Source organism: Schistocerca americana, chromosome 1 (assembly GCF_021461395.2).
Source record: "Schistocerca americana isolate TAMUIC-IGC-003095 chromosome 1, iqSchAmer2.1, whole genome shotgun sequence".
Taxonomy (NCBI): Eukaryota; Metazoa; Arthropoda; class Insecta; order Orthoptera; family Acrididae; genus Schistocerca; species Schistocerca americana.
This window is the reverse complement of record NC_060119.1, coordinates 987,521,471-987,543,038: the sequence shown is the minus strand read 5'-3', so window position 1 is coordinate 987,543,038 and position 21,568 is coordinate 987,521,471. Positions and strand designations below refer to the sequence as shown.

Genomic DNA, 21,568 nt, shown 5'->3' with positions numbered 1-21,568 from the left:
TTGGCCAGTCTGTTTGGATTTTGGTTTTATTCAATAGTGGATTATTTAAATACAGCCTTCAAGTGTATTAGAGTGGCTTGGCACCATACGTCTGGGTAATAAATGACCCAGTCTTCATCGAAAGTTCGTAATTCTACATAACCTCCGACACACTTAGATCAAATATAATAAAAAACCATATTAATCACTCAGTATCATTGATTATATTTTCCAAGTATATGACACAATGCATATCGTTTTCCCCTTAAAACCTGTGTCTCGTGATATGCAGTGTTACTGAAAAACTTCTCAAAATGCCGGGTGTCCATAATTTGACCTTTGTGATATGAGTAATACAACACCAAGTAAGCTTATCTTGAAGTGTAAACATTGTAAAATGTCTATTTTACTCCATAAACCGTCGCCAAGCCACAGTCACTAAAACAATGAAATTTTTAAAAGGTTACATAACTAGTTTCGACGCGGTGACTACTCAGCTACAGGATTAAAATCAACTATCAGTTCACTCAGATGAATCGCGAAGTTGCTTTGAATGATGGTCTTGAACAGGCTCACATAGAAACAGAGTAAAGCAATAAGAGATCAACTGATTAACCTAGCAGAACATGCATAGGGTGCACAGACAGTATCAAATGTAGCTAAAGGCATTTGGAGTGCATCAAATCACTCAAACTGATTTAAATTCCTGGAGTTCAATAAGTTCATTGAAGACCATATACGATAACCAGTTCACCACAGTCAAAGTTCAGTCACTGATGGCTGTACTAGCAGTGTTAAAATATTTTCTAAGAGCTGCGCTGTTAGACTGATGTATTCCTATGTACTGAATAGCTCCACATTGAAATAATTTTATTTTTGCACCACGCCCTAGCCTGGAGTACTGAACTGCCTGGCATCAACGCAGAAAAATGAAATAATAGGGATAGAGGTACTATAATTATGGTGTCCAGTCACCTGTAAAGTAAGAAGAAGTATTCAGGGCCGGTCAGTGTGGCCGTGCGGTTCTAGGCGCTCCAGTCTGAAACCGCGTGACCGCTATGGTCGCAGGTTCGAATCCTGCCTCGGGCATGGATGTGTGTGATGTCCTTATGTTAGTTAGGTTTAAGTAGTTCTTAGTTATAGGGAACTGATGACCACAGATGTTAAGTCCCATAGTGCTCAGAGCCATTTGAACCATTTTTGAACGTATTCAGGGTGCAAGAGAACTTATTCAATGAGCTGATAAAGTGAGAAAAGGTAGCCAGCACCTTTGAAATCTGAAGTTGGGCAACATTACAGCTCTGGCTAGGTTCTTTCAGGGCCTGACTGAACAAAAATAGCAGAATAGAAGTCAGAGCCACGCAATCTCAATATCCAACTGCTAGTCTTTTTTATTTTTTAAAAAATTTTTAATTTTTTTAGTGGCTTAAGGGGTACTGCTGTTGGAGAGGTAGTGGCCAACAGTCCGTCATAAATGCCCTTACCACCCTTAAAATCAGACCCATAGTCTCCGAAGTGTTCAGATGTGCTCCTATGTACTCAGTTGTTCCCAGATGCTCGCCGAAACTATCTCTACATGCCAATAACGAGGTATGTTCCTGATACCGACCATCTCTATCCTCATCGGCTTCTGACTTAGAGGTGGAGACTACCGAAGAGCCAGATGAAATGTCCAGTCATCTGCAAATGGATTTGTCTCCCGCAGCGACAGCCAACCACCACATGCACATACAGTGCCTTCACATCATTGTGTGACTTTAGGTAATTGTTTCTTGCTAGCGGCCACGTCTCTCGTGGGACATCTGTTCAAGCTCAGGTGGGAGTGGCGTGGGCTCTTTGTTGCTGTGCACTGGTTCCTGAAGGCTTCCACCGATACTGATCATCGCTCAGGCGTGTACAAGCTTTTGACACTGATCAGGCTGGGGATACAGTTTGTGTACCGTCCCTGTACTCCATGGCATGAGGTGGACACGATTCCAACGGTGACACTGCTTATGCACATCGTTACCCAGGCAAATATGCTGATTACAGTTCACTGAGCTCTGTGGCCAACTATGTCATCTTGGCCTCTCTTACAGTGGGAACCACATCTCTGTACCCAACGTGAATAAGAATCTAATTTAAGCAGGATCGTCTTATTGGCGTTCCGACAGTTGTTTTCAGACACCGCGACCACCATTCTCAAGCCACGTCATTGCGAGGCGGATGGCATTAATTTGTGATCTTAACAGAGCTGTTTCCTCTGACACAGTAGAGGTCACATGCCCAACCTCTACACTATTATGTGAATTATTTTCACTAAAAGGTTCGGCACAGGACCCTACCCCCATAGGATACCATAACATTAAGTATAAATGTCCTGTCGCTACATTATCAACAGTGTCTTTTAAAATATTTATTTACCCTTCTATTCTTTCTTATTACTGGCTATCCTTTGTTTGACTTCAGAAATATAACCTTGATGGGTCTTAATTCTACATATGTTTGTGTTTCATACATTTTACTCCTTTGTTCTTGTGCCTGAATCTGCTCCACAAGATCGCTTTGCACAGGTTCTACTTTAGCTAGTAAGCATTTCTCTAACCCATCGATCATTTCCTAAATTTCCTTTACCAATCTAACACTAATTTGAAATTTACTCTCAATCCCTGTGAATCTGGCCTGCAATTGATCTATTTTCCCTCAGTACTACTTCTAACTTTGATTCCATTTCTCCCAATACTTCAGATTTTATACTCACTATCATTAAATACATCTTTTTTTTAAAATTTACTGTTAAAATGAGATTTTATTTCCTAAGCTTTGACTCCTTAGTCCCACAGTTAGAGTTCATTTGTCCAATTAGCACACACACCTCATGGCACTCAAAAGTACTACGTATGGATCTTCATTCAACCACTGAGTCTCAATTCCTAATTCTGTCTGACTTCTAGAGCTACCTGTCTAACTATCTGCACCCGCTGATCCGTAATCATTTCACTATCTTGTGATTTCGTCAGACATGACAGGCAATTCGAAAAACAGCCGAAAATGTAACTGGTGCTGTGCTTAACTAGAAATGTCTCGCACACTCCTACGGCGCAATATGACGCCAAAGACAACTCATTTGGGCACTCCAGCGATGATTGCAGTGTAAAGTATGTCCCCCTTTTAAATAAAAATTCCAGTTATTAGTGTGAAGGCAAGCCTTTAATGCTGTTTAATTCCTTTTTTACATGTCTTTCATTACCTTCAAAGTCCCTTTAAAGTCTGTGGCTGTGATGTATCACGCTCATTTCAATGTCTACATGATTTGCACAGCTGATGGTTACTGGCAAGATTTTTGTTAGTTGTAACAACTTCTTAAACTCTGAGGTTGCAGGTCATGTTATGCTTCACTATTAGCCGGCAGTAATACCATGCCACTCGTGGATGTGTGTCCACGAAACATAAATCAATGACATGAGGTTAGATTAATATTTAAAAACTAATAGTTATATGAAATAATTCTCACTAGACAATTATTTGTATGATTCGTCGGACAATGAGTAAGAGCAGCTCATGAATTATAACTGTGTTCACGCATCAAATTGCAATGCCCAAAATGACGGTATCTACCCATGAGTTTCGAACACGTCTTTCGCAATCATAAGAGTAGAGCAGAGTCCCATTTTATTGATTCATTTTTGAGTAGGAAATTAGAGAACAGCTGGAGAGCAGCAGAGATAACATTACGTGTCTAAGTGCTCCTAACCACTATTACCTACCCAACAGCTAGTGTCACCAGCAAATGCTATAAACGTCGTTTTGGCATGGACAGGCTGTGGCGTGAACGTAGCGGACCTGTGACAACTATGACACAGACAGGTGCGGCAAGAAACTTGTGGAGCAGAGTGTGCAGCACGGACATGTGACGGCTCTGAGTTTGATGCCGAAGAACAGTGTTATCGCATGCACTCCTTCCTACCACAGCACAAAATTGTGTTTCCACACACAACTGCACTACCACTACTGCTGCTGCTACTACACTGACTAAAGCTAGAGGCCATACACTAACTGTTTATTCTTAACGCCTCGAAATGTTTATTGGGACATCTGATTCTGGTATAAATGTTGGCATGAATTGCAACTACAGCCCCATGCTGGACGAGCGACCTCTGTCACATCACTAGGGGGTTGGTAATTGGTAAAATTATAAATCAATTTGTTTCTGCTTACCCTGGAGGAGAATTAACGAGCTAAAAATTTTTATCTGCCTCATCTGTAAATTGGGGGGTATGGTCATGCACTGTTGCTTTAAATCGTTATAGGGACTTCGATCTATCATGAGGCACATTAATTTAGCAAAGACAAGCAGAGACCATCAGTGAAAAGTTATATAGCAACATAAGTTAATGAACGGATTAATAAAATAAAGGATATATTAAAGAAATAACCCATAAGGATAATGATGTAGCCTAACCATAGGATTAAAGTTCGCTACTTATTTATTCAGATCACTGGTGGCCTTACACAATCTGATATTTAAACACAGTAAAGCAATAATAAATTAACTGAATGACTTATCAGGGCAAGCAGAGAGTTGTAAGACAGTTAGTTGCTAACGTATACCAAAGGCACTGTTCAGAGTACAAAATAGCCAAAACTTAATTAAATGCTGTAAGTTTAACATGTTTACTCCAGGCTATACAGCAAGAAATTCACCATGGCAAAAGTTCCAGCACTGAATGCTATACTAGCAGTCACTGTTCAAATAATTAAGTCCCAAACTGGACTATTTAAACGTGAAAATAACATTGTTACACTTGACATAAACCTCATGTGTGTTATCTTCTTCTTCCCTAAAGTAATACTCGGTCACATTTGCCTCATTTAGGTCTAAGATGAAATGTCAGCTGACCGTTTAGCATGTTATTTTAGAATAGCACAGGTGTTTTGTATAGTTGTAGAACAAGTCAGATGTGGAAATACTGTAGGTTAGACCCGTTATATTTTTTAGACACGGAAATAGCATTGTGCCACTTGACATGAACATTCTCTTACTGACATATGTTCGACATACATTTTAGACACTGAAGTACTATAAGTTACACTTTTTACATGTTTTGGTAAATAACACGAGTCGTTTGGACACATTAAAGATGAGCCAATTTATGTAATTTAGGTGAAGTTACATATTTTGATAACTAACATAAGCCGTTTGGATACTCTTAAACGTGGCGCAGAACTGAAGTGTGTGTGTGTGTGTGTGTGTGTGTGTGTGTGTGTGTGTGTGTGCAATAAATTCGAGGATCCAGTTTGCGTTTCGCCAACTGTGTTACATTAATCAAACCAAGTTTATTGCCATACGTCTCTTAACCTATAAATTAGATCATTAGTGCAAAGTTACTCTGGTATTATCAGAATATTCAGGTATTTTTGACAAGTAATAGAATGCTTTTGATCACGGCAGCAATTTACGCTAAATTAAGGTGAAGCTGACATGTTTGTGACAGAAGAAGTGCAGTATTATAAATGTTTTTAAACGGTTTTGGTCATGATGCATATGTCAGATCATTTGCATACTTTTGAACTTGACACCATAATACCCAATAGCACAAATGAGCTCGGACATTTTTCTATTTTCTATTTTTTTTTTTTTTGCATCCCGCTAGCACAGCTGGATTAGTTCCACCATCTTGTATTTTTTTTTTTTGATTTGCTGCCATCGCCATTTTTAAGTTTTGAATTTCCTGCCAGCGCCAGCTTCGATTAAGCGACTGCAAATCTGCAGTTGCAGTTGTGCTAGCGACAGTTTCCTGAACTGTGGGTAGGGTACTTGATAGCTATGCTATTGCCCTGTTATGCTGGTAATTTGAACATCTGAAATAAAAGGGAAACTACAGGTATTATTTTTCCTGAGGATATACAGCTCCACTGTATAGCTTAATATTTGAGAGGTAACATAGTCCTCTACTCGGGTCTCCAGGAATGGAAGACCATGAGGAGGTAGTCATCAGGGAAAACAAAACTGGCATTCTGCAGGCCAGAGTGCGGGATGTTAGTAACTGCGTAGGTAGTTTAGATTATTTAAAAAGGGAAACGGATAAACTGACGTTAATTATAGTAGGAATTTGTGAAGTTCAGAGGTAGAAAAAATGGGACTTCTGTACAGGTGTGTACAGGGTTACCAACACAAAATTAGGTAATGATAATGGAGGAGTAGACCTAATAATAGATAGGAAAATAAGAATGCGAGTAAGCTACTACGAACAGTGTAGCGAGAACATTATCATAACCAAGGTAGACATGAAGCCAATAATCAACACAGTTATAAAATTTAATATACCAACTAGCTTGTAGATGATGACAAGTAGCTCTGTAGATGATGAAAACATTAAAAGACTGTATCGCAGGGTAAAGGAAACGATTGAGATTGTTGAACGAGATGAAAATTTAATTGTGAGGGATGACTGGGATTCGGTAGTACGAAAGGGAAAAGAAGGTGAAATAGTAGGAGACCATGGACTGGGAGGAAGGAATGAAAGAGGAATCTGGCATCACTAAAACTTGGTTTAAGAATCATGAAGGAAGTTTGTATATGTGGAAAACTCCTGGGGACACTAGAAGTTTTCAGACTGATTACAGTATAATGGTAAGACAGAGATTTAGGAGCTTGATTTGAAACTATAAGACATTTCCCGTGCCATATGTGAACTCTGTCGTCATTTATTTTTTGTGGTGAGCAATGTAAAAGTGAAAAATCTGCAAAACACCTGAGAGTTTCAGAGGGAGCATTAGGCAACTTTGGAATGAAACACGGGAAATGTATGCAACAAAAGGCTAATGGGTAGTTTTGACTAATGGGTAGTTTTGAGACAATAAATAGGAAAGTCAACGGAGGATCGCGTAGGTAAAACGACTAGGCCAAGCAGAAATTCCTGGATAACTCAGGAGATACTGAAATTAACTGACGGAAGATGAAAGAGCAAAAATAAAGCTGACGAAATGGAGTAAAGTCCTCTAAAAATGAGAATGAAAGAAAGTGCAGGATGACTGAGTAGGAATGGCTAGAGGCAACACATCTAAAAAATCCTGAAGGACAAGTGCAACGCAGCAGGAGCATGCATAACTAGGGGAAAGACGGATACTGCCTATAGGAAAATTAAGAGAAAATGAAGAGAAGCAACTGTATCAATATCAACAGTTTAACAGTTTACACAGCAAGTCAGTACCAAGCAGAGAAGGGAAAACTGAAAGATCGAAGGAATAAGTAATATTAATGGAAACCAACCTGATAACAGTATTTTAGAAATGTAAGAGGAAATAGTTTAGTTGAAGAAGAGATGGAATGTATGATTCCCAGGCTAAAATTTGACAAATTACTGGAAGACCTGAGTGGGAACAAGGCTGCTGGAATAGACAATATTTCCTCAGACTTACTAGAATCCTTGGGAGAGCTAGCTATGTCAAAACTATTCCAACTTGTGCACAAGACATATGAAATAGGCGAAATACCCTCAAACTTCAGGAACAATGTAACAGTAGCAAAGAAATGAGCTGCTGACAGATGTGAAAACCACAGAACCATCGTAGTCACAGTTGGAAAATACTAACACAAGTTATTTACAGGTAAATGTAAAAAATTGTAGAAACAGAACTTGGCGTAACTCAATTTGTGTTGCAGAAAAATGCAGGAGCAGCGAGGCAATACTGATGATTTATTCTAGAAGGTACGCTGAAGAAAAACCAAACTACGTTTATAACCTTTCTGAATTTAGAGCAAGCTTTTGAAAATGTTGACTGTACTATACTATTTGCAATTTTGAAGGTAGCAGGGATAAAATACAGTTCAAGATATTAGTCACAAATTGTACAGAAATCAGTTATAAGAGTCGAATGTCATGAGAGGGGAGTCGTAGTTGAGAAGGAAGTGAGACAAAATTGCACCCTATTCCAAATGTTATTCAGTCTGTAGATTGAGCATCCTGTGAAGGAAAGCAGGAAAATTTGGAAAGGGAATTAAAGTTTACGGAGAATAAATAAAAACACTGTAATTTTCTGATGACATTTTAATTCTGTCAGATATGGCAGGGAATTTGGGAGAGCAGTTGAGTGGGATGGAATCAATAAAAATAAGTCAAGGTTAATGGAATGTAGTCGAATTAAATCAGGTGATATTATAATATAATATTAAAGAATAATAGACGAATTTTACTGTTTCGTCAGGAAAATAACCGATATAAAAAGGAAACTGTCAATAGCATAAGGAATTTGTTAACATTTAATACAAATGTAAGTGTTAGGAACTCTTTACTGAAGGAATTTGTCAGGAAATGTCAACTCAGTAAAGAGGGGAATAGAAGCTTTGGAAATGTGTTACTACTCTAAAATGCTGAAGATTAGATGGGTAAATCGAATGACAGATGAGGATGCACTGAATCGAACAGGGGAAAAACGAAATTTGTGGCACAGCTTGACCAAAGGAAACGTCTAGTTGATAGGACACTAAGACATCAAGGAATTATCAGTTTAGTAATGGATTTAGGTTGGACTAGTTATCCAGAGATAAGGAGGCTTGCACAGGATAGAGCAGCGTGGAGATCTGCACCAAACCAGTCTCTGAGCTTGAGACCGCAACAGAATGTCGGTTTAGCTTTTTTGGATGACAATATCGTCCTGAGCAGTTCCCATCTGGAGATACTAATGAGAGAACATTTTTCTCCAGAATTTTTTACTCAAGATAATACCATCATTATTAAGCCATAGTGTAGAGTTGTGTACCTTTAGGTAATATAATGAGAGTACTTTCACTTTGCTTTAAATACTTGTTTTCAGTACCAACTTAAAAAAAACTTGTTGACTAATGTTACAAGGGGACATCAGTCAATCACCCAGACTGTTGTCTCTGCAACTACTGAAATGCTGCGGCCCTATTGCGGAACCATGGCTTAGTTAAGCCTCTCCACAGATATTTCTCCATTGTGGTTTTAGTATGGCTGTCTGTATCATTGAAGCAAGCAAGCCACTCACTTCAATTGTTCATGGGAGGGGGGTCTTTAGTTGGTAATCTAGAAAAAGTCAACTGTCATGAACTGATGTTAATAAAACGCAGGAAAATGACGCTTTGTGTTGGATGTACAGACAAATCATAACGCCCTTCTTTGTGAATGCTCTGTATCTCATTTTTCCAATTTTTTCCTAGAACACTGAGCTGCTTTGCACAAGAGTTCATGTAAAAATGTGTGAGAGTATTAGCTACAGGGGTGTGTCAGCTCTGGTGGGTTGGAGTTACTGGATGGTGGGAGTGCCCACTACTATGGAGCTGGCTTTGTGACAGAATACAGTTTTAAAATCCAGTGTCTGTCACCCCCCTGTGGCTGATACCCATCCAGTGGCTGACACACACAGTAGCTGCTGCCCCCCTGTCTCCCAGTACTGACACCACTCTAAATGACACCAACTGCATGTACACATTGTCAGCATCAGGTGACAGAATACTATTTAACATTGATATACAGTAGCTGAAACCCAGTGTTAAGTTACAGCATTTACACTGTCACCATGCATTGAGGGTAATAGTAGTCACCATGATCGGTGTAATTACACTAATGGTGTCAACTGAATTTCATTACCCAGAGTAGTATCCAGCATGTAGCTATAACATAGAGGGCAACTGCTTAAAGTTTTGTTGTAACATGCAGCTTAATATAGTGGAAGTGTGGCAAAAGAAATCATAACTTACTTAGTCAATCATAGTGATTAGACTTGCTAATATTTGCATTTGCACATTGATGCATTCTGCAGCAATTTCATATTTTGTTGAGTCGAGATAAATGCACATGTCGGGTAGTCAGAGTCAACGTGTCAACTGGATGTCTGTGCCCCACCCAATAGTGCCGAAACACATCCTTTGGAAAATAGTTACATTGGAAATAGATGTAACATTAGATAACTTGCTACAGTTTTGCAGTACCATGGAGGGCAACTTGTTGTAGTCTCATTGTAACATGTGGGGCATTTTGTAAGATTTTTCTGTAATGGGGAGGTAACCCTCGGTAGCTGACACCTGAACAGTTGACACCCACAGTAGCTGGCGCCTACTGCACATACACACTGTCAGTTACTGCTGTTACAACACAATTTTAAGATCCAATAACTCACGTCCACAGCCGAGTCATGTCACACACACTGTGAAGTTATGGCACATATACTGTCAAATTCCGGTTTTAGAATACTATTTCAGTTCTAAATGCCTATTTTTTTGCTTCAACTATCACCGCATTGTTGTATATCATTAACAGCATAAAATGACGAACATTTTTATTGTAAGATAACATTCATAACTTAGCACAGAGTCGCCATAATGTATGGGTGACTTTGAAAGCATAACAGCACTCATTTCTTACTTATGTGATCGTATATTACCGCTGCTGTTTCATCGAAGTCTCATGTATAGTTTCCACTATGTGACAGTGGAAGATGACAAATGGTTTACACCACAAGATGAAGTTCACACCTAGCTTAGACTCACTGCAATATTTGTCTGACTTTGATATCGCTTTTAGAGATGAGTTTTGGGTGAATTTAGATGTAGTAGTAACACTATTTGCTTTGGCAACTCTCATCAGCATGTGTACTTTAAGGTGGAAGTTAGCTCAGCAGTGCTCTTCACAAGTGTTTTTACAGAACAAATTTCTATGTATTTTTATGAATTTAGTCCATGTTATTAATGTGTGGTATAAAGAATGAACCATGCTCATCTACTAAATTATAAGTTGTTTCAGTAGTGCCAATAGGCAAGCTATATGAATTTTAATAAGTAATAGAGAATGTTTACATGTGGAAATATTTATAAATGAAAAGCGTAATATCTTGTATGTTCTATAAAATTAATTTATTATGTTAACCGGTTTTCAACTTACAAGGACATCATCAAAGTATAATGATGATCTTCTAAGCTAAAAACTGGTTAACTTAATAAGTTAGTTCTGCTGAACATCCACAATATAGTGCTTTCAATTTAAAACTACGTTGTTCTGCCAGGATGTAGTGGAAGAATCAGTTAACACGTAAATACTTTATTTGAAGATTCTTTGTACTTGTGAAGTGTAATACAGTATTGAAATTCTGGTTGTCAACATTTGCCAGTACGCAAGACAGGTGGTTTTTTAATCTTATACGGCACTTAAGTTACATCAGTATTGCTGTATGTGTTTTGTGCTCGAAATCTTATATATGCTGAGAAATAATAGAACTTTATTTTGATGTGAAGTTTGATATTTTGTTCATATTCATAGATATGTGATTATACTTGCATATTATGGTGAGCAACCTGTGTGTGTGTGTGTGTGTGTGTGTGTGTGTGTATTTAGATCATGCATTTTGATTAGATTGTCGGTGTTATTTAGTAATTAAATACTGTCAGTAAACGTTTTAGTGGGCCTTGGCACCAAAATTCCAACTGGTAAATATTGCAGCCTTCCTACAAAGTTATTCTTGTAAATAATCTCAAGCAGGCCTAGTTCAAATGGAAAAAAAGAGCAGTTTTGGCCTGTTAATGACATAGATTACGTTTTTATAGTGTAGACCATGATACATTATCTTATTCCCCTACCCCATCCCCTAAACTGGTGCTTGCTGCGGTGGAACATTACTGAAAAACTTCACGAAACTGTAGGTGATGACAGTTCATTCTATGAACGACCAATAAGTTAGCATCAGATTTGAATGCCAACATATTTTACGAATTTTAGACATGAATATACTACTGTAACACTTGAAAAACATCATAGAGCAATACAGATGTGGAAATATTTAATTTGATGATCTGTTGGATGTGGAAAGATTTAATTTGATGGTCTGTTGTGCTTTATGCCTCGCGTAGGCCTTGAAATTAATCACACTCTTTCAGAATAAATTTCCTTTACTTCACTCCTATGATAGCAAAATTTTTCTGCTTCTACATCTACATTTATACTCCGCAAGCCACCCAACGGTGTGCGGCGGAGGGCACTTTACGTGCCACTGTCGTTACCTCCCTTTCCTGTTCCAGTCGCTTATGGTTCGCTGGAGGAACGACTACCGGAAAGCCTCCGTGCGCGCTCGAATCTCTCTAATTTTACATTCTTGGTCTCCTCGGGAGGTGTAAGTAGGGGGAAACAATATATTCGATACCTCATCCAGAAACGCACCCTCTCGAAACCTGGGCAGCAAGCTACACCGCGATGCAGAGCGCCTCTCTTGCAGAGTCTGCCACTTGAGTTTGCTAAACATCTCCGTAGCGCTATCACGCTTACCAAATAACCCTGTGACGGAACGCGCCGCTCTTCTTTGGATCTTCTCTATCTCTTCCGTCAACCCGACCTGGTACGGATCCCACACTGATGAGCAATACTCATGTATAGGTCGAACGAGTGTTTTGTAAACCACCTCCTTTGTTGATGGACTACATTTTCTAAGGACTCTCCCAATGAATCTCAACCTGGTGCCCGCCTTACCAACAATCAATTTTATAAGATCATTCCACTTCATATCGTTCCGCACGCATACTTCCAGATATTTTACAGAAATAACTGCTACCAGTGTTTGTTCCGCTACCATATAATCGTACAATAAAGGATCCTTCTTTCTATGTATTCGCAATTCATTACATTTGTCTAATGTAAGGGTCAGTTGCCACTCCCTGCACCAAGTGCCTATCCACTTAAGATATTCCTGCATTTCGCTGCAATTTTCTAATGCTTCAACTTCTCTGTATACTACAGCATCATCCGCGAAACGCCGCATGGAACTTCCGACACTATCTACTAGGTCATTAATATATGTTGTGAAAAGCAATGGTCCCATAACACTCCCCTGTAGCACGCCAGAGGTTACTTTAACGTCTGTAGACGTCTCTCCATTGAGAACACCATGCTGTGTTCTGTTTGCTAAAAACTCTTCAATCCAGCCGCACAGCTGGTCTGATATTCCGTAGGCTCTTACTTTGTTTATCAGGCAACAGTGCGGAACTATATCGAACGCCTTCCGGAAGTCAAGGAAAATAGCATCTACCTGGGAGCCTGTATCTAATACTTTCTGGGTCTCATGAGCAAATAAAGCGAGATGGGTCTCACACGATCGCTGTTTCTGGAACACATGTTGATTCCTACAGAGTAGATTCTGGGTTTCCAAAAACGACATGATACGCGAGCAAAAAACATGTTCTAAAATTCTACAACAGATCGACGTCAGAGATATAAGTCTATAGTTTTGCGCATCTGCTCGACGACCCTGCTTGAAGACTGGGACTACCTGTGCTCTTTTCCAATCATTTGGAACCTTCCGTTCCTCTAGAGACTTGGGTACACGGCTGTTAGAGGGGGGCAAGTTCTTTCGCGTACTCTGTGTAGAATCGAATTGGTATCCCGCCAGGTCCAGTGGACTTTCTTCTGTTGAGTGATTCCAGTTGCTTTTCTATTCCTTGGACACTTATTTCGACGTCAGCCATTTTTTCGTTTGTGCGAGGATTTAGAAAAGGAACTGCAGTGCGGTCTTCCTCTGTGAAACAGCTTTGGAAAAAGGTGTTTAGTATTTCAGCTTTACGCGTGTCATCCTCTGTTTCAATGCCATCATCATCCCGTAGTGTCTGGATATGCTGTTTCGAGCCACTTACTGATTTAACGTAAGACCAGAACTTCCTAGGATTTTCTGTCAAGTCGGTACATAGAATTTTACTTTCGAATTCACTGAACGCTTCATGCGTAGCCCTCCTTACGCTAACTTAGACATCCTATAGCTTCTGTTTGTCTGAGAGGTTTTGGCTGCGTTTAAACTTGCAGTGAAGCTCTCTTTGCTCTCGCAGTAGTTTCCTAACTTTGTTGTTGAACCACGGTGGGTTTTTCCCGTCCCTCACAGTTTTACTCGGCACGTACCTAGTCTAATACACATTTTACGATTGCCTTGAACTTTTTCCATAAGCACTCAACGTTGTCAGTGTCGGAACAGAAATTTTCGTTTTGACCTGTTAGGTAATCTGAAATCTGACTTCTATTACTCTTGCTAAACAGATAAACCTTCCTCCCTTTTTTTATATTCCTATTTACTTCCATATTCAGTGATGCTGCAACGGCCTTATGATCACTGATTCCCTGTTCTGCGCTTACAGAGTCGAAGAGTTCGGGTCTGTTTGTTATCAGTAGGTCCAAGATGTTATCTCCACGAGTCAGTTCTCTGTTTAATTGCTCGAGGTAATTTTGTCATCAGATTACCGATTTCGGTCTATAATGACCGTCTTCTCATCTGTTTTGAACAGTACTGCTACTGACAATATGACTTTTGCATATGCTGTTGTTTATATACAGTATATATGACGAAGCTGGCGCTGTTTTTGTGTTTACATTTGACGATACTACTATGGCTCCAGTATATTAAGACATGTTTTTACAAAACAAATCTGAAGATGGTCATTACAGACCTGAACCGGTAGTCTGATGACAAAAAATGTGTGTCTATAGACGTGAAGTAAAGAAATTTATTTTCTATTCGGATCACTGTTCAATTCGCGACCATGTCGCAGCTTATGAATCTCTTTCAGTAGCTCGTAATTCAGAATGCCTATTTCTTTATGTGCTCTCCTGCTTAGCTTAGTATTTCAGCCAACATATTTATTCTGCATTATGTGGTTTGCTGGAGTATTTTAGATGTGAAAAATACTGCACGTAACAACTTTTAAGTAATTTTTTGGGTATACACTTTTTGACGCAGAAAATTCGGTTCTTACAGATACTTTTGATCATAGCCAAGGTGGCGTATCTGAGTCAGCACTGTGATTTGATTTTAATGCCTGCTAAAACGTTGCGCTGTGCTTGGCTGTTTCGTTTTAATATTACGCTGACATTGCCTGGACAGTGGAGGTAGAGGTGGATAGGAAGGGGGAGGTAGAGGTGAAGGGTGCGGAATGTCGCGTGATGATGATGACGTCATAGATAAGGAAGGTGGGGCTTATCACGAGAGGGATAATGGATTCGTGGCCTGTCGCTATTTTTGATTTTTGAATTTCCTGCCACCACCAGCGACTGCAGCACCTCGACAACAGTGCCGACTATTGGCAGAAACTGTATCAGTTAGTAGTTTAGTAGCCATAAAAGTTGTAAATTTAGTTAAAAATATTCGGGATTAATTTTAAGTCTCATCACATGATAGTAATGGTGGTGACTGCAACACAGAGGATGAGTGTAGTGTAATATGTTTCAGCCTTCAGTATAAATTTAACTATACGGGCTGATTTCAGCAAGGAGTACATATTGTGTTTTTGAAGTTTACCTTAATTGTGAGTAAAAGTGATAGTGATCGCGTTACAATATTTCTTAAAAAATATGAGCTGCCAATTAATCATCTGTTGTTGTAACATTATGAGTGACTAAATTGTCATAGTCACACATACAAGTTTGTAAAACTTCTGTTAGAAGACATAAGAAAATTACCTCCGCTATGAGGTCTAGAGCACAATGTGTTGAAGACCACCTGCCGTGTAATCCTCTTTTGGATACCGCATGGAGCGGAACAGGGTCAACAAAAGTCTCCCAGGATTCCAGTTGTCGGAGCCACTGCTTCTCATTCGAGTAGCTCCTCACTTAGACTCACAAGGCTGGGTGCAGACCGTCGCAACCCTCCAGCTTGGAGAAGACCCTGACAGTATGGGAAATTGAAAGCAACTCTTCCGCACGGCAGTCAGACGCGTTGACTGTTATGGAGACATAGGAACGCTTTATTCATTTATAAAGTTGTACCACATGACGGCCGCCAATACATGCATAGGTTGCCGCTACTGAACTTAGTCGAGAATCAATGTCATTACTACTGACAAGTATGAACTGAAGCATGCAGTTTATTTGCAAATGGTGTCTCTGAGTACAGCCGGCTCCGTTTTACAAGTCTCACTTATATTGAGGACTATGTGATGTCACCTAAGTTTAGGACAACAATTGTATCGCATTTTTTGTGTTGTTCTGAAATGGTGATGATAGGTGATAGGCTATTTCTTTTATGAGTTTGAAACCGTGGCAGTATATCGACCTCACTGTTGGCAACATTTGCTAAATGCCACATTTTTATTCTATCGATGTTATCGAAGATCTTAAATGTGCATTGAGTGTTTTTATCTCTGTTTCTGATTGTCTCTGTCCATCATCGAACCGAAAGGCACCTGCTCGCACAATGTCTCCGCTGAGACATGTCCTCATCTTACCAAATTTCTTCACTAATATGCAGTTGCCATCGTATAACGAGCTCAACGATAGCTGAAGCAGGCAGTCAAACAGAACGTGGTCTATATTAGTCTTACGACATTATTTCACGAAATTGAGAAAGCGTGCTACCTTTAGGAACGATTAATTCGTACAACAATCATATAGGTTATTTTTAGACGATTATCTACTCTCGTTTAAGTGCACGCTTTTATTTTTCCAATTTATAGTTCTTCTATTCTATTCATAAAGTTAGCTAACACGGTTGACGCTTCATTAGACTCACACGTTTTATTTTAAAAATTAAGCTGGCTTAATTCTGCTAAGATTAGATATAATTAGCTACTGAAAAATATATTAATTAGTGTCGTATTTTTTAAATTGAAGCGATATATATGATGATTCAGGAGGAAGAGATAATGCTTTGAGTGGTAACAGTATTGGTCATTCTGGACGAAATAGAAAACTTTAAATGAACATATGCTCTTTTCTTAACCGTATCCGACATACAGCTGTTTAAAAATCACGTGCGTGATTCTAATTTCCTCCCTCACCAACATTCACATGCGAATGCAACCAAAGTGACATTAGGCTACGTAGTGTTGTCTTTACTGACCATTTCAATGCGCAGTAGACTTGCGCATGGCAGGGCCTTCGTATTTTATATGCGTGCGTTCAAGTAAAAGACCGTACGAATGAGCTCAGAGTAGCAATGCAGCAGTTATCTACAAGAGCTGAAAAACGTACTGCAGTTGTCGATGGACTGTTTGGACATATTTTTATGAGGAAATGAAAGTACACTCCTAAGCAAAATATTGGATCATGCTATTTGATTTACTGTAACCTGCATTTGTCCTGTTCCCCATTGTTTTTATGTTACCTCGTAAACGGTTAAGAGCAGAAAATATGTTCAAAACAGTTATTTTGTTCAGAATTGCTAATACTAGCACCCCTCAGACCATATAGCGGTATTGTTGATTCTGGGCCAAAAAAGCTTCAAATGAACATATTCTCTTTACATCAAATCGATATACTGTGTTTGAATGTGATAACAATAAAATATTTACTTACTACCACCCTTCAAAGCATATATTTTCCTCCTGACTCACCCTGCATTGGAGAAATACAGAGTCAACAGTTTATTTCATCAACAAAGCTGGCTCTTTAATTACTATTTACTGTTATTGTATCCCAACACATGCTTCAGAATCACTCAAACTAGTCAAAACGTCTACATTTATCTACCATCTAGTAGGGAGAAATTTAAATACGTTGTTGCTCCCATACTCCTGCAACATCTGAGGACGTCCGATATAAGTTATGAGATGTCAAAAAGTTTTGATTATCACTTCGTTAAAATGAAATTACCCAATTAATATTTTGTTGGTTCTTAGATACCCGTCTACAGTAGAGTGACAAGACAGCCCATATTTTACGGGGTCGCCCCTTATTTAGCTTAAATGTCCAGCTGTCCCGATTAAATATATCCGAGACGCACATTGTCCCGTTTTTCATTCACCGTCGAGTATATTTTGAAATAGCGTGGTTTTAAGTAAGGTGTAACATAAGCAGATGAAGAACAAATGTGTTGATACCCACAGAATAAAGGAAAAAAACGCTGTTATAGGGTAGCAGTGTATGTTCTGGTACAGAAATTTTTTTTCGAGAACATACGAGTGCACTGATACCCTGTTCATTGCTTGATTAAACCAAATTGAACACGATCCATCATTTTCAACTTACTTACATCTCAATAAATCTGATGCAACAATTTTCAGCTCATTCCTAGCTCTAAGAGGCCCTAATGCTGCTACACAAAGTATGTTCTCTATCAAAAATGCTTTATGGACTGATGAAAAGAGCAGGTTTAACGTGGACATTGCTAAGGAAATAATTATAACTAATATTCAGTTTCAGGGTAATTCATGTCGTTTTTTATAAAATTCTATTTGAAAATATGAAACTCCTGAATGATAACAAAAACTTTTTTCAGAAACTACGCACGCCTAAACTCCCAGACCAGCTGAATGCAAAAAATAGTTAACCTATGTAAATAACAATCGAAAGCTCTCACTACATGAAAGTGATATATTGTGTTTGAATGTGACAACAATAAAATAATAAAATATTTACTCAGTTAGTAATGGAAAGTACTTTGATGTTTTTTTGTGCGTGTTTTAACAGAAAGGTACGATTAACTACGTAGTTGTAACATAAGACAAGTACTTTAACACAAATCTGCGACATACAGTATAAACGGAACTTTCCACAAAATGTCGATTCATTTCATCTTCTAACTCGTGTTCCAGGTTTTGATTTTGGAAGTCTGCTCACCCTAACGTACATTCCTGGTACACATTAAAATCCGCGCGCTACAGTAGTGTAACAAGCCATTAGGAGCACCAAAACAAAGTGGTGCGTCCCGTTGATAAAGCGGAGTTTAGTGCAGTAATAGTTCTACGCCTTCAGAGGGGAAAAGCGCTTCAACAATCTACTCACATTTGGTGGAAATGTACAGTAACAATGCACCACTATATAACACAGTGGTTGTGTGGCGCAGGTTTTTCCAGAGTGGACAAACAAGTTGCAATGAAGAAGAGGGATGTGGCAGACCTCTCAATGTAGAGTCGCAAAGAGAGGTGGAGGCCCTTATGCTTGATGATCGGCCTATCACATTCCAGGCGACATTTTAGACGCGATAAAGCTCGCCACTCGGTAGGATCCCCGAGTGCTCACACCCACTCAAAACGTCCACTGAATCCAGACAGAAGCGGAAACGTAGCAGCTGTATCAAAAGAGTCCAGGTGACTTCACTACCTACTACATCAACATGGACTAGTTTTGGGTGCAGCACTGTGGCCCTGAGACTAAAGAGCAAAGCAAGCAGTGTAAACATGGAGATTCATCAGCCCCGATAAACCAAAGGCACACACATCATCAAACAGGGTGATGCTGGGTTTTCGTCGGACTACAGTCCTGTGATACTAATATATTACACTCATAAGAAGAAAAGCGTCGCTGGAACATACTATCGAAACAGAAAAAATAGGGTCATTAAGCTGCCCCTACCGACGTCATTTTGTGCAACCCCTAATGTTATATCTGGCCTTCAAATACAACGCGCGATATATTTATGTTTTCTCGCTCACTACGTACAAACTATTCGCCCTGCAGAAAAAAAATGAATAGGGCCTTTTTGTTGGAAATTTGATGCAGTTAGCTTTAGTACTGAAACTTCCTGGCAGATTAAAACTGTGTGCCGGACCGAGACTCGAACTCGGGACTCTTGCCTTTCGCGGGCAAGTGCTCTACCAACTGAGCTATCCAAGCACTACTCACACCTCGTCCTCACAGCTTCACCTCCGCCAGTACCTCGCCTCCTACCTTCCAAACTTTACAGAAGCTCTCCCGCGAACCTTTTAATCTGCCAGGAAGTTTCATATCAGCGCACACTCCGCTGGAGAGTGAAAATCTCACTCCAGCTTTAGTACTGGGCTGTAATTTACGAGTTATTCAAGAAAAGCGGTCAAAGTGACCTTCAAACGCATCCTCCCTCCCACACTCAGCCCCAATTGGCCACGTTTCGTTCACGGCTCTCCCTCTTATCAATGTACAAAAATTTGCGTCTGTATGAATTATTTCCCACATTCGACCTATTTTCGTCTTTAATGACTGCGATTATTGAGCCACAAGTTAAGTTGGGCACTTACAAATTGTGAAATTTAGGTTTGTGTAAATTTTACCTTGGAATTTTGTGAATTTTAATAGCATAAAATTAATAATCGTATTCATCAGACGTTCTGACTACGAAACTACTGTGCTTGAAAGTTTGGATGGAATTGTCAACGTAATTAGTTTTATAGTAACGTTTACAAAAGTCATTTATCTTTCATTACTCTTCACGGGCACGTTTAAATTAATGATGTTAACGAAATAGCCGACTATAATGGTGGAGACCAAAAAATGTCGAAAATCGGGAAGAGTTGGTGTAGAAGGAAATTTTTGTGCAGTGGTAGCAGGGAGCGCCACAGACAACATACTACAAATCCCGACTGTTGAGAGACGAGTGAGAGAGTGGAGGCGTGTGTGAAGGTCACTTTTGTATCTTTTTTCTTATATAACTCTAAAACCGTGGCTTCCAGCGAAAACGTTCCACAGTTCAATATTTAACTACCTGAAACTTCCTACAAAGAGATCCTAATCATTTTTTTCTGTAAGACTGATAGTTTGCGCATGGGGAGCGAGGAAACATGAAAATCTCGAGCGCGGTTTTTGAAGGCTAGACGTAATACTTGGGGTTGCATAAAACCACATCGGTAGGGGCAGCTGTGTACTGGCGGAAATCCTACTGCTCCTGCCGCATCCCGCATCTCAGCCTCCATAATAACCTACTTTGTCTGTCTTCAACGGTCAAATTTCTGTTGGAAATACTCCTTTCTACCCATTGAATCCATTTAGGTCGTGGTGTTCTTCCGCGCCTTCTGTTTGTCGGTCTGTATATGATACATTTTTGGGTATTCTTACTCGTACCATTCTCATTAACTGTCAACACCAGGAGAGTTGACTGCGTTTTGTTTCATTCTTTATGGTATCTGTCTTGTGTGTTCCCCTCACACATCCAAATTTGTTCTATGTCCGAAATGGGATATCGTTTATACTCGTCTCAGAAATTCCATTTCTACAGCTTGTATCCTCTTGTAGTTCTTCTCTGTAATCGTCCAGCACCCCGGACTCTGAGTTCGTGAACTGTAAACAAAACCTAGTATATACAGATGTAGCCATTACTGAGCCAGTTACCATCTATGATTCGGAGTGCTCTACGATTACGGAAAAGAACCGCAAGAAGACTTGAAAAGTTGTCCAAGGTGGTGTTTTTTGCTCCATCCAAAGGCCTGTGATTACTCTCCACTGGACACAGTCACACACGTAATTTCTTTAGGGTATCAAATTGTGCCTCAACCCTCGTATTCTGCAACATGGATGCAGTAACTCCTTCCTTTTTCCTCGGACGAAGAAAATATTGCTTGTTAGGCATTATCAGAATGACGACGAAGTGACTTACGAGGTGGAACGTTTCCTGAACTGCCGAAATGAAAACTTATGCAACCAAGGTTCGCACCAAGTCATCAGTGTCGTGATAAATATTCGAGAAATGCATGACACAAACTATGATGTCTTACAATACATTTATTCATTACCAGTTTCGATCATGGACCATCTTCACAGTGGAAAAATATCTGTTGTGAAAATTGTCGCATTGAAGGGTGAGGACGAAGAGCAGGATATAGCTACCGTTATACTCTCGTTATTCCCCATCTCGTGGATCTCTCCTTTCTCTGTTATACAAAAACGGTAAGTGGTGTGGATCGGGAAATTGAATTTAACAGACTTACACGAGGGTT

At 39.5% G+C, this 21,568-nt stretch overlaps 1 non-coding gene across 1 annotated transcript; it reads right to left on the bottom strand.

The window, feature by feature from the left end:
* Positions 1–19,422: 19,422 nt before the first annotated feature.
* Trnas-cga lies at positions 19,423–19,497 on the bottom strand. The gene has a single exon. It is a non-coding gene; the product is annotated as a tRNA-Ser (tRNA).
* Positions 19,498–21,568: the final 2,071 nt, after the last annotated feature.